The sequence below is a fragment of the Talpa europaea genome (genome assembly GCF_964194135.1).
Source record: "Talpa europaea genome assembly, chromosome: 3".
NCBI classification, from domain to species: Eukaryota; Metazoa; Chordata; class Mammalia; order Eulipotyphla; family Talpidae; genus Talpa; species Talpa europaea.
The window spans coordinates 134622902-134636969 of record NC_140069.1 but is presented as its reverse complement, the minus strand read 5'-3'; the positions used below and the strand labels follow the sequence as shown (position 1 = coordinate 134636969).

The window sequence follows — 14068 nt, the reverse complement described above, 5'->3', positions numbered from 1 at the left end:
AGACCATTCTAGCCCATTTCCTAGCCTGCCATGCAGGTCTGTCATCAGTCCTTTAAGAAATGGGTTTACTCAAGCTCCACAGTTGGTCCTCAATTATTAGTATGTTACTTGACATTGTTTTTCTATTATTGGCACATTTTTCATCTGTTACTGCCCAAATACAAGTGTCTCCAAAATTAAAATTCCATTATCTTTTGACAGTGTTGGCTGACCACATGTTTAAGACCTCTCCACTTAACTGGACTTCAGAGACCACAGATTGAGCGTGTTATATCAGTGGGACATTGCTCTGTAAGACTCACTCTCCCTCTTACTGCTCTTGCTCTCTTGCTGAGTGTCATTACTTAACATCCCCAGATAACTCAAGCATAAAACCTTGGAATCATCTTTGACTTGTTTGTCCTCCTTTTGTAATTTCTGTACATGTCAGATCCACCAAACATTTTTGCTTAAGCTCTTCTTCTCTCTGTTTGAAATTAGGCTAACCTCATCAGCTTTTTTTGGGCAGAGACTCTTCCCCCACCCCGCCATATTTAATCAATGAAGTAGTAAGAGCAGGTTCACTTTCCTAGCCTCAGATTAACCAAGCTCATGAATTGGAAAGGTAGAATTGGAAAGCCGGTGTGTAGTTTCTGGTGTGTACTAGAGGGTTCTTTCCCTATAAGTAGACTTCTCTAGGAGCCCATACCGTAATTAGAAGGTTATTTGAGAAGGAATCAGAACAAAAGCAGTAAGATAAAGTGCTTAATGGCCTGTCATAATCTAATGACCACCATCTTGTAACAGGGACCCCTTGTGTCCAGAAAACTCATGTCTACAAGCAGAGACGAAAGTGGCCCCTGCAGCCTTTCTCTTTTAATTCTTCATGGGCCTGTAGGGCTGACCCTTGCTGTTGGGCCCTTACCTTGTTTCTTTACCGGTGTGCATACATTCAGGTGACTCTGCTTGAATTTTGCTACATGGGAAACCAAGCTTTGAATGGCTGTACCTCTTCTTCCCAGTCATCCCACTTTGATCTCAAGATGGTATTTAAGGGCCATCTTACTTCACATGTTTGGAGAAAATGTCATTGTGGCTGCACTGTAAGAACAAAAGACTAATCTCCCCTTGGGTTCATCAGGCTTTCCCTTCCCTACCCTCAACATGCCTCCTTAGCACCCTCTGTGTAGTAACCCTTATCAAAACATTCCTGTATTTCATATTTTGGTGGTTATTTGCTTGTCTGTTTTCCCTCTAGAGCTTGAGCTGTCTGAAAGCAGATACCGTTATTTCCATACCCACTGTCTGGCATCGTGTCTATCGCCCATTTCCATTCATTTAGCCAGTATGAGCACCTACACTGACAGGCAACAAGTCAGATATGGTTCCTGTTCTCTATAAACTTGAATTTTATTGGAGGCGAGGAAGCATGTAAATAAACAAAATAGTACTTACCTAAGGAAAGACCTACAAGGAAATGAACAATAGGCTGAAGCAGACAACTTGGGGGTGTCCTTCGGGTGATCAGAAAGGCCTTTGAGAAACTGGCATTTAAGACACACTGTAGGGCCTCTCTGGTGGCGCAAGGGGTTAAGACGCAACCTTTGAAGCTATCTGCAGCACAAGTTTGATCCCTGGCCAGGGAGCTACCCACATGGTGCAGCAGACCTTTCCTGCCTTGCCCGCTTCTCCCCTCAGCAGTGTATTTCAGTCAGTCCGCCTGTTCTGTTCCCCACTCTCTCTGGTAAATCCTCTCACCTCCCACATCTCTGGCCTGTACCCCAGTTCTTGTATGCATAAATAAATAAATCTTTAAAAAAAAAAAACACACACACTAGAAAGCCCCAGAAGAAGCATGCTATCTATGGAAGTAGTAGTCTGGGCTTCTTTGAAGTTGTCATTGCAGAGACCCTGAGGAGGGAGAGAGCTTGTGTTTCAGGGAGTGAAGACAGACTAGTGTATCTGGGACAGGCAGAGAGGAAGACCTCAGTGAGAACATGTGTGTCAGTCAGGTCGTGGGCACCCATGAGTGAATGAGACCACTAATGATACGGTGACGCGATTTGTTTGGAACCTGGTACTCGGTTTATTTGTTCAAACTTGTAGTTCTAGATATGTTTGAATATTCTTGTCTGGAAATTTAACTCTTACAAATTCTGATTGCAAGAAAACCTAGAATTTTAGTCTTCACATGAAACATATCCATCACTTAGCAGCTCTGAGGAAGTCACTTCCCTTGCTGAATCGCCCTCCCTAGGGAACCTACAATGTATCCAGATAAACCTCCTGTATCATTTTGAGAACTTTCACTTTTATCGAACATCCTTATTTTCTACTGAGGGATCTACTATTTCAGCATAACTGTTGAGATGTGACATCCTAATCTGAAAACTAATTCAGGATAAGCCTAGTCATTTAGACTTGTTTGAGTAGTTTTGAATTACGTTGATTGGTGTTTTTAACTTATTTTAAACTGTGATTTCAAATCTCTGAGTATAAGGCTTCTCTCCCTCCTCACAAACCCTTTTTGTGCCCTGTGCTGCTCTATGTTGCATATGCATTATTGGGCTGAATGAAAAGCAGAATGTTGTGGAGAGAGGAAAATGAGTAGTAGCTTTACTCCTCACCAACTGTCTTGTCTTGGGAAATGTCACAGTCTTGCCATTTCTTCACTTTAGTGGAAAAAATGCAAACCACCAGCACAGCAGAGTAGTTGAGAGGGTTAAATGAAGTAACACATGTAAGACACTGCATCTCTTAGTAGAGGCTTGGTAAATATTTGATACCTGTTAATCTTCAGCCGCCCTGTGGGGGTAAATATTATTATCTCCACTTTGTGAATGGGGGGGTGGGGTAAAGGCTGGGAAAAGTAAGACTGACACATTTCACTTGCTCTAGGCTGGTGCTTCTCAAACCTCACTGTCATGCTGAACACTGGGGAACCATGTTAAAGTGCAGATTCTAATGGAGTTGGTTTGGAGTGTGGTTTCAGCATTTCTAACAAGCTCCCCCACCTTGAGTAGCAGCTAAGACCCTTGGTTACTTACTTAGGAGGTGATGTGACTGAGCCTCAACCCCAGGTTTGCTCTACCCCAAAACCTTCCAGCATCCCATAGAACTGCCCAAACTCTCACCAGTGGGACAAGTTTTATTGAGGGAACTACAAGTTAGTTATTAGTTCCTACAGCAGTCAGAATCTGAAGTCTTTCAGTCATGTGGTCAGCATTTACTTAGAACATTTTATGTGCTGTGTCCCTTTCTCAAGAATCTTTTAAAGACGTGTAAGGTTAGATAAGAAATGGGGGAATGTTATCTACAGTGGTTCGTTGGACAGTTGTTTGGTGTCTTATTACCTTATGCTTAAATGCCCCACGTTGCTCTTATTTGCTCCACCCCAATCTGCTCCCCTTCCTGCCTTCACTTTGATTTTTGTTAGTGAGAACAGTGTCATCTACCATGTTGGAAACTTCAGCTATGCTTGATTCCTCTCTCTCTCTCTCACAGTTAATGAGTTCTTTCAGTTTTACAAATCTCTGAAATGTGGCTTCCTCTCCAGCCTTTTGCTGCCTCTCAGCTCCTACCTGTCCTTGTGCCTCTGCTCCCAACTGGCCTTTCTCCTATACCTGGCATTCTGCTGTGCTCTGCAGTCTTGCTGGAGTTAATCTTCTAAATCAGGACAAGTCTGAGTATGCTACACCCTTTTCCAAAAGCGTTGTGGTCTGTTTAGAGAGGTGAGATAGGATGACTAAGAGTGGACTTGAACTATATACTGCTTGGCTTCTAGTCCTAGCTCTGCATCTTACTGTGTGAGTCTGTCTCTGTAATCGTAACTTGTCTCCTTGGAATGTCATGTGGGTTATATGTTAGTAAACATTGTAAGTGATGAAAAACCTATTTGCTCTTTATCTTAGTGACTAAAAAAGGGAAGTAGCTATTTTAAAAATTGGGAAGGGGCTCCACCAGTGTAAAGGTTGGGCTGAGTGCTACCTTAGGAACAAGTTATAGGTTAATAAATCCTTCATTAGCAGCTGCTAACACAATATAATAAGGACTTAAGCACATTAAAGGTGAAAAGTTAAGTTCAGTCTTAAGACTAAAGAGAGGTCATCTCAGCTTTGGAGGCTGGTAACTCAGCTAGATTAGACTAATAGATGGACCCTATTAAATTGGGATGTTGTTTTGGGAGTGTTAATAATAGTAAATGCTAATAAGCCTTTCCTTATTCCTTTATATATCCTTAATCCTAAGTAATCCTAATACATTTACTATTACTGCTTTTTTACACTGAGGAAGCCAAGGCACAAGAGGTTAAGTGACCCGCCCCAGACCACATGGCAAGTAAATGATCAAGCTGAGATTGAAGTTAATTAATTAGCACACTCTCTAATGACCAGAATTCTGGATTTATTTTATTGTGAAAGATCTTTTCTCAGAAAAGAGTATTTTCATCTGGGATAAGGGTGCTCTGAAAATGGGTGATTTTTGTAAAGCTCAGTGGCAGAGAAGAAAGGAGTTGGGTGTTAGGACTCTGTCAGTCTCCAACATGTGACTCTTCTGTCCTGTGTTTTACCATCTAGATAATGCAGATGTTGAATATTTTCTGTTTCTTTTAAAGTGATGATAGTGGTTCCTTTTTAACAGAGACATTATCCCGAGCAGAATGCAGTCAGGTATTGACTCCTGTCTGGTTCCTTCTGTCATCTAGCACATTCATGAGTCACCTCGCTTGGCTTTACACCCAGCATATGCTCAGGCACTGCACACTACCTGATCAAGCCAAATAGTGAGAAAGGTAAATGTGCCAGAGACAACATTTACGTACTCATCTTCATCTTGATATTTAAACATATTGAGACAGTTCTGTCAGTTAATTAATGATAGACCCAGTGGTTTCTTGTTTTTTGTTTGTTTTTAAGGCAGTGATTATTTCCTTAGGAAAAAATACTGAAAAGGAAAAATGTAACCATACAGTATTGTATGGCTCAGCAGCAATATTTACATGGTCATTAATATAGTCTCTGAGTTGCAATATAACCAACAGTGGTGCTGTAACTGTATTCAGGGGTACGCAGAGGGGTTGTGGGGTCAGGTAGAAATCCTGCTATTCCATTTGATAATTTTGAAAGTTGATAATCAAATACTACATTAAATGTTACTTAACTAAATGGAAGGTAAATACCATTGCATGCATTTGACTGATTTTCTACAAGATCTCGCATTTGTTTTAACTAATCGAGGTAAACTCTGACTTTAGTAAATTAGAGTCCATTTCTTCAAATGTTGACAATCTGATGAAGCATTCAGATCCGTAATTCTCTTGTGAGGATTCATTACTTTATTTGCTGTTATAGCAAAAGTAGTACGGTGTAAAAACTGTTGTTTAAAATATCAGATCCACTTAAGAAATAAGAATTAGCCTGCCATCCTATTTGGGGCATAAATTAAAAAGTACAGTTAAGTGTTTAGAGAGTAGGTAAGATACTTCTTCTGTGATCAACTAAATGATGCCTTGTCAGGTTTTAGAGGTTTAATTGACTGGTCTTGCCTTTGAGATAGTTAATGAAAGATGTTTCATATCTTAGTGTGTTTTTGCTCATGGATCCTGAAGGACCACTTCTACATGTGTGTCTGAGGGAAGCACGAAGGAAGGTAGGTAGAGAAGATCTTCTTCCCTGCGTGGCCCAACCAGGGCCAGAGCTGAATTGCCGAACACATGGGCATTCTGAGGTGTTTTGAGGATGAATTTGTTTCTCTTTAGAAGCTTTAATACCAATAATGGTGAGAGTGAGGGAAACAGATTGGCTTGTATGTTGATTGGAAAATGACTGGATGCAACCTTTTTTTTTTTTTTTAAGATTTATTTATTTATTTATACAGGAACCGGGGTACAGGCCAGATGCGTGGGAGGGTGAGAGGATTCACCAGAGACAGAGCGGGGAACAGAACAGGTAGACTGATGAAATGCACTGCTTGAGGGGAGCAGTGGGCGAGACAGGAGAGGTCTGCTGCGCCATGTGAGACCCTCGCCGGCCGGCCAGGATGCAACCGGGCGCTGCAGAGGCTACGGACACAGTGTGGCACTCGACCACCTGTGCCAGCAGGGGAGGCCCTGGATTGCAACCTTTTTGAAGGACACTTAGGCCCTACATAGCAAAATTAGGTAAATAGCCCTTTGACTCAGAAGTTCCACTTCTAAAAACTGGAAATATAGCAAGAGACGTAGATTGAGTTGCTTACCGTAATAACAAAAAACCTGACAGCAACTACTCATGTACTCAGGGTTGCTTAAATTATGATTCATCAGTATTGGGTAGGCATCTTAAGAGAAGGGCGCTTTGTTCTCTTTCAACTTATAAAGAAAGATGTCCTCCATACATAACCTGTTTACAGAACAGTTTAAAAAGTGTGTCTGTGATGCTGTGAAAGTGTGTATGTGTAAGCATTTCTCCGTAAAGTGCATAAACAATGGTCATTTCTGGGCAGTGGGACTAGATGTTTAGGGGAATGTGAAGGCTGCTTCAGACACCATTCATATTTTAAAAGACAATTTTTTAAAAAGCCTAAAACTCTCATATGTACCAAATGAGGTTATTTGATTGAAAGTCATTCTCAGGACTGCACTGTGCATGCTGATGTGGCTCCAGCAAACTGTTTGTCTCAGCTGAGCCTATCAGCCCTCCTTGTCCTTATGATACAAAACATAAGAGAGGGAAACCTAATTGTTTTGTTACCTATCCAGTGCCAAATTTTCTTACTATATTTGCACCCACTGTTGTTTGTGTCTAGGTTTGTTTTCTTTTGTTTTGCTAAATAGCTTTGATTTTTTTTTTATGTTGTTTAATTATTCAGGAAGCACTCCTTGTCAGAAACTTGATTTCAGTTTCCTTCCCATGCCTTTGACTTTATTCTCTTACTGTTTGTACATATTTAAATCTTCGGATTCTGTTTACTTTTTATTATTAATCTGGGCTCCATATTAGTTATTTGTCACTTCCATATCTCACAAATAGGACCACCCATTTCTTGACTGTTAATCCTCTCTGTTGCTGTTGAGTTAGTAGTCTTGCAGCATGGCAAAAGAGCTTCCTCTCTGAGCTCTATCCCCTCTTACTTGTATGATGCTTAAAGTAGCTTCAGCCACTCTTGTATCACATTACACACCCAGCTTACAAATCCACTTTCACCTCACATCTGACTTTCCAGGGTTTTCTGCTTATTTATGCATATTGGGGTTATTACGGTGTGGTGTTTCTTTAAAAGCATGTTTTTTCCATTTTAAATTTTCATTTGTTTTGCTTATTTTCACTTATTTGCTTATTGTGGAATTTTTTTTTTAAAGCCCATTCGAGTTTATGCTGAAAGTTTTCATCCCAGTTCTTTCATCCTGATTATTCATAATAATAATAAAGGCAACTTAAAAGCTACTAGAACATATTTGCTTACTAACTACCTTTTGTATGGTTTTAAAGAAGCATTTCAATTGGGGCCTCCCTGGTGGCCCAAGGGGTTAAGACGCAACCTATGAAGCTGTCCACAGCCTCTGCAGCACGAGTTCGATCCCCAGCCAGGGAGCAACCCACATAGCTCTGCAGATCTCTCCTGACTCACCTGCTGCTCCGCTCAGCAGTGTATTTCGGTCAGTCTGCCTGTTCTGTTCCCCACTTTGTCTCTGGTGAATCCTCTTACCACTGCATACTTCCGGCCTGTACCCCAGATCTTATATGCATAATTAAATGAATCTTTAAAAAAAAATGAAGCATTTCAATGAAGGAAACACTATTTTCCATGCCACTTTAGATTACATTTTAATCCTTTTTTTGCCCCCACTGTCTATTCAGGCCTTTATTAGACATTGCTACTGCCTCTCATAAGTTTTCCAGATAGGCAGTGGAAATTGGATTCATTTGAATAAAGTCATACTCATTTGTTTTGGAATCTAGATTTCTCTACATTCTACATGGTGGGCCACACTTTTATTTAGCATTTTATCCAGTGTATTTGTAGTTTTGCTTTTTTCAGTATAAAAAACTTGACAGTGATCTTGTATCTGTTACTTAGTTCTTTGTAGTGTGGTATCCCTTTAAAAAGACCCAAGTCTGTGCTGCTCTCTTTTCCCTTTTTTTGAATTCAAGGTTGAGTTGTTACTAACGCCACTTAATATTTGACAACTGCTACGCATAATGAACGTGGAGTAGTAATGGGAACATCAAGTGTTGGTCATTCACATCCTGGGAAAGAAGTTGGGCTTGAGAAGCCACTGTGACTGGAGCCTCAGAGTCACTAGTTGTGTGTGCGTGGGTACTGTTTTCCCCTCTGGGTTTGGGGCATTTGTATTTGAATTTTAAAGAACTTGCTTTACGAAACTGTCTTTGAGATTATTGAAAAGATAAAATGAGGGGGCTATCATTGGTCTCTCTAGAGATACCAGTGAGAGAAGGAAAGAAAGAGGAGGAAACCCTAGCTTTGGTTGTGGACCTGGGTGTTTCTGTAAGTAACTGTGACTTAGAAATGTGCCGACTGTTTTATATAAGAACAACTATGTGCCTAAGGTCTCTTCCTGCTCATTTTCTGTGATCCATTGTTTATTATTTTTCTGTGTTCATCTGAATGGGTACCACCACTTGGTTATTAATTTTTAAACATCACTTTGCAGTTGTAATGTACTATAGGTTACTTGAAGAGTGCCAAAGAAAATACTTCCTTTAAAAATATCACTGCTTACTGCGAATGCTTCACATGTGGCTTGATGAGAACATCTGTGGGTAGGGACTATTAAACAGTTCCTTAACCTAATTCTGTTTTCATTGAGTGGCATTGCAGTCTACTTGTCAAGTGTTAGGGTAAAAACTAGTCTGTATTTAAAGTAAGTCAAGGAGACAAAGTTTTTAAGAATATTCAGAGAATGTCGGAAACATGAATACCACATATACTACATGGATACTCCATCAAGCTATATTAAATAGTACTTGAGAAGCTGCTTCTGGATGAACTTTGTCCTTAGCACCCTGTATGGTACAATGAAGAAGCATACAGCCTAGAAGGGGAGGTAGGAGATTTTTTTTTTTTTTAAAGATTTATTTTATTTAAACAACCCGGGTACAGGCCAGATGCAGAGACTGCGGGGAACAGAACAGGCAGACTGACGAAATACACTGCTGAGGGGAGCAGAGGGCGAGGCTGGAGAGGTCTGCTGCGCCATATGGGACCCTCTCCAGCCAGCCTGAATCGAACCGGCGCTGCAGAGGCTGTGGACAGCTTCACAGCGCAGCGCTCAACTGCTTGCGCCACCAGGGGAGGCCCGGTAGGAGATATTTTAAATAGGTGTTTCCATTAGGATTTTGCAGAGGGCCACCCACCTATTTGAATGTTTCTATATCATTTGTGGGGAAATTATATGTTGTCTATAACTTTGAAGTTTTCAAGTTGAGGTGTTACTGTTATACTTAAGGTTATGATTTGTTTGTTGTTCTCCAGCCTACTGTGATTAGGTAGTCTGCCTTTGAAATGGCAGGATGCTTTCTAATTGGTTTCATCTACCTCTCCACACCGAGGACAGGAAAACTGGAAGTCTTAATTAAGTACCCGTATTTTTTAATGTGGCCTGCCTTCTAAACGTTTTATAAAAAAAAAAAAATTAGGGTGGGATGATTTGTTTGGGTTTTCATTGTGGACCTGATGTCTCTAGGGTGCCTTGTATCTTGAGAATCTTGAGAGTATTATTTTTTCTTTGCAGTTCAGAGTATTCTAGGTTTGCAGATTTTCAGCTGGATGTTTGACAATCTGATAGTTCTTTGATAGTGTCACCTTCCATAAAAGTAGAGTATAGTCATGTATATAATCTGATTAAGAAAAGAAGAAATGAATCGAGATTCATTTAACTCCTGTTCAACCCCTATTTCTTGAACTTTGGCTATCTGATTTTTATAAACCACCTTAGATAGCTAAAGGCATGGAAGCCTTGTGACAGCTCTCAAACCTCTGTAGAAAAGAAAGAGAAACTAGGAAAAGAACATGCCAGTGCCTTTACATTACAGTGTGGGTTGCTTTCTATAGCAGAACATAAGCATATACCTTACTAGTTCCTGAGGGCACCATGTTATTTTATAGTACCATGTAGCAGCTATTATTCATAGTGATGATTCAGCATCAAAGAGTAGGAAAAAACTTGTTTTTAGAGACTATAAAATAATTTGAATTTTGCTTAAGTAAATTTTAGTCATGGGAAATAATTTAGTCAAAGTGTATATTTTACACTTGAAAATGAATTCTTACTGTGTCAGATGCTGGATCAGACACCTTTGATCTTCAGCAATACTGTGAATGAAGTAGCAGTCCCTACAATTCCTCCTTCCCTTTTTAAAAAGATTAGGAAACAGGTATAGAGTTAAGTGATTTACAAGGTGACTTCGTTTAAATCATGAGTTTTCAAACTTGTAATATATGGCTGCTTGGTTTATCCATTTATATTTCAGCTTTTGTGTGTTCAAAATAGAACATAGCTTCTTCCATTAAAAACATGTTCTTTCTGTCCTATATTTCACTTTGCCATTAATAGTATCACTTTACCTGTTTGACAAGGGAAAGACTGCTTATATCTCACTGGCAGCTTCAGCTGTGGCTGTCTTGCAACTTCATTTATGTGTTCATTTATAAATATCCATTAAGTATCTGCTGTGTGCTAGGCTTTTGCAATGCCAGCAATGGATAAAACAGACAATCCCAGGGGTGGAGTTTGCCATGTAGTAGTGTCAGATAATAAACTAAATAAAACTAAAACGTATCTGTTGATGGGAATGTAACAGTATGCATTGTGACTAGGGTAGTCCCAGGTTTTACTGAGAGACTTTGGAACATGTTTACTATGTTTGCATTTGGAAATGAGATTGGCATGGAATTCTAGGGTTTTTTTTTTTCTTTTTTCTTTTTGTGAAAATTAGAGATTCTAGCAATGCTAGAGCATTTGCTGACCATGTCTAGTTAGTTGCAAAGCATCTGAGGTCAAAATTGAATCTTGCCCATCATTCTCATGGCTGTTACTACCTTAGTTGAAGCCTCGCACATTTCTACTCAGTTTATCGCACCTTAGTCAGTTCTTTACACCACATGTCAGTTACTATTTTTGTAAAGCACAGTTATGTGCATAGAACTGCAACCATCTCCCTGCTGACCAGATAAAATCCAAGCTTTGGGGCCCATTGTAATTTAGTCTTGGTCTACTTTTTGCTGCTCTTGTGATCTACTCATCCAAATAAAAATGCTGTGGACCCTGCACTGTGGCCCCATCCTGTGCTTTTATGTCTTTGCTTTAAATGCCTTCTCTCCACCTCTCCATGTCCACATCACAAACTGTTCTCAAGGCCTGTGTAAATCCTTGTCTTGTGTAGCAAACCATCTCTGTCTCTACCCCCAAGCTGGAAGAAATCGCAATCCACTTCTAAACTCCGATGACACATTATGGAAACTCTTTTTTACATTTACTCCATAATGTACACATCTTGGGTCCCCTTCCTAAACTTTAAACTTCTTGAAAGCAGGCTCTAAGAGTTTTTATTTGTTGTATGGACTTATGTGGGAACTGTGTAAAATATTTTGCAGACCAAATTTTAACGGAAATAAAGCCTGTGCTCTTTTATGAATTTAGATGTTAATACTGTATGCTTCATAACTCAGCTTAATAGGTTCCTATTAATTCATGTGGAAAGCTTAAAATTATCAGGGCCAGCAGGACAGCAAAATCAAACTGCTTGAGTTTAGGAGAAAGAACACATGTATGTTATTTCATTGACTGCTCTTGACATTGTTTAATTGCCTTCCAGATTGAGATAAATGGATAAAAACATGCCCTCATTTTTTATAAACATGCATTTCATCACTGGTAGAAGCCTTTTTCCCCCTCTCTCTTACTGCCTTTCATCCTTTTTTCCATACTTAGTTTCTCAATGGCTTTTATTTCTGCTACTTCTGTTATTTTTCCTTGGAGTAAAAGTCACCCCTTTCCCCTAATATGAAGAACACAAAGCTTTAAAAACCTTTGAAAAAGTTTTCAAACTTCATTTCAACCAGGAGTCTTTGGTACTGTACATTACCATTTTTCTCTATAATTTAAACAGACACATCATTTTTTTTTTAATTTTATTAAAAGTATTTATATATATCACATCGTTGTTCATTTTTGTACAATATTTGCTTGCTCTCCCGTGTAGTCCCCGTAAAATTCCTGCCAATTCACCCATGCACCATCACTATTCCCTTGTGCTCTTCCCTCCCGTTTTGATTCTTCTCCCTCCCTCTCCCCTGCAGAATGTCTCTGATTTATAGTTGCCTGTTAATTTGGGGTTTTTATTATTTTTTCCTGATACCTTATTTGTTTCCCCTAAATTCTTCCTATAAGTGAAACCATCTGATATTTTTCTTTTTCCTTCTGGCTTATTTCATTGAGCATAATCCCTTCTAGCTCCATCCAAATTGCTGTGAATGGCATGAGTTTATCTTTTTTTGATTGCTGAATAGTATTCGGTATGTGTATATATATATATACCATATCTTCTTGATCTAGTCATCTGTTTTGGGGCAAAGGAACATTTTTAATTATTATTTTGCCCTGACTACTTGCCGTGGATAGGAAATGCTTGTCTCATTGGATTTTTCTTAGACATCCTTATGAAGCCACTTGTTTCATTCTTCAGAATGTCAGCTGTTGATATACTGTATTTGGCAGAGTATTCTTCTCTTTCAATATGTGACTTTTGTTTCTTCAATGCTGGATTATTTCCTGTTTCTTCCTTGGGAACATGTTGGTGGATTATTTCATAAGTTCTTAAGAGAACGGTATAGCTAAGTTGTAAACTTATATATTAAGTGTTAACATTCTGATAACTGAGTCCATTATTAATTTGCTAGAACTTTTGTAACAGAAAATTACAAGCATTAAAAAAATAGAACAATGTGATTAATGAACCCACATGTACCCATCACTCAGATCCAGCATTAATCAACTTTGCACCAGTACTGTTCTTTTCTTTTTCCTAACTACCCACACTGGGTTATTTTGAAGCAAATCCTAGACATCATATATTTTATTTAGTAAATATTTCAATTTACATCTGTAAGGAGAAAAGTTCTTTATAATCATAACCCCCAAAATACTACTTTTGTGATATTTTGCACATTAATGGATTAGCAGACATTGTGTTTTTGCCAAGAAAATTAGGTAGTGTAGGTTGCTAAATTTTTTCAACTTTTATAGTGATTAATCTCAAGGAGAGTTGGTAACAGACTAGTCTGAATATCTAGAGCGAAAGCCACACAAATTGCTTCTACCTGCTGCTCAGAGGCGCTTTTGACAGCCCAGTTGCTTACTTTGTGGACACATGCAGGGAGGCCATCTCTTTTATGTTATAAACTCATTATCAGTAAACTTAGGAAAAGTGCTGTCTGAAGCCTAGGTCCCTGACCTGCTAACGTCAATCTTGTAGTACAGACTTAGCTCTTGGCTCCTTTTCTGGAAAATTCCAGGACTATATAAAATTCATTTCTAAAATCCCGATAGACACGTTTTGCCAAGAATGTCAGTTATCTCTTGACAGTTTGGCATTAGCCTTTAAATATTAGATTGTGTAATCATACTGCCATTCAGGGAAAATAAGGTAGTGGGTGGCTGGCATTTTAAAAGTGAAATGAACTTGGGTTCCTGGGAATGTTAATCATTATTCAGCTGAAAATGCTGATACTCCTTAATAGTAAAATGCTAAGTAAGTAAAATGCTGTATTTTGGGAATAACTTAGATGAGAGGTGAGTAAAATGTGATTTTATTTAGCAATTTCTTACCAGAACAATATTTAAGGGACATTTTATATTTTTTAAGCTTAGAAACTGAGTAAATAATTAATGCAGGAACCTTCTAGTGAGTTCCTGTCAACCTACTAACTAGCCTGAGCGGCAGGCACATCTCAGAAATAGATAATTATTTTTGTCATTGTAACCTGCCTTCTCTTTGCTTCTCTTGTCCTTGACTTTGCAACAGAGAGCAGAAAGAAACTTGTGGCCGCTACCATAAATATACATGGTAGTAGCAGTCAAGTAATTTTT

At 39.1% G+C, this 14068-nt stretch overlaps 1 protein-coding gene across 2 annotated transcripts in view; it reads left to right on the top strand.

Annotated features, from left to right (window-relative positions):
- The window catches only part of UBE2H (ubiquitin conjugating enzyme E2 H), a gene marked incomplete at both ends in the record, with an annotated part of 93295 nt that overhangs the window by 37096 nt on the left and 42131 nt on the right, over nucleotides 1–14068 (top strand). The window lies entirely within an intron of this gene.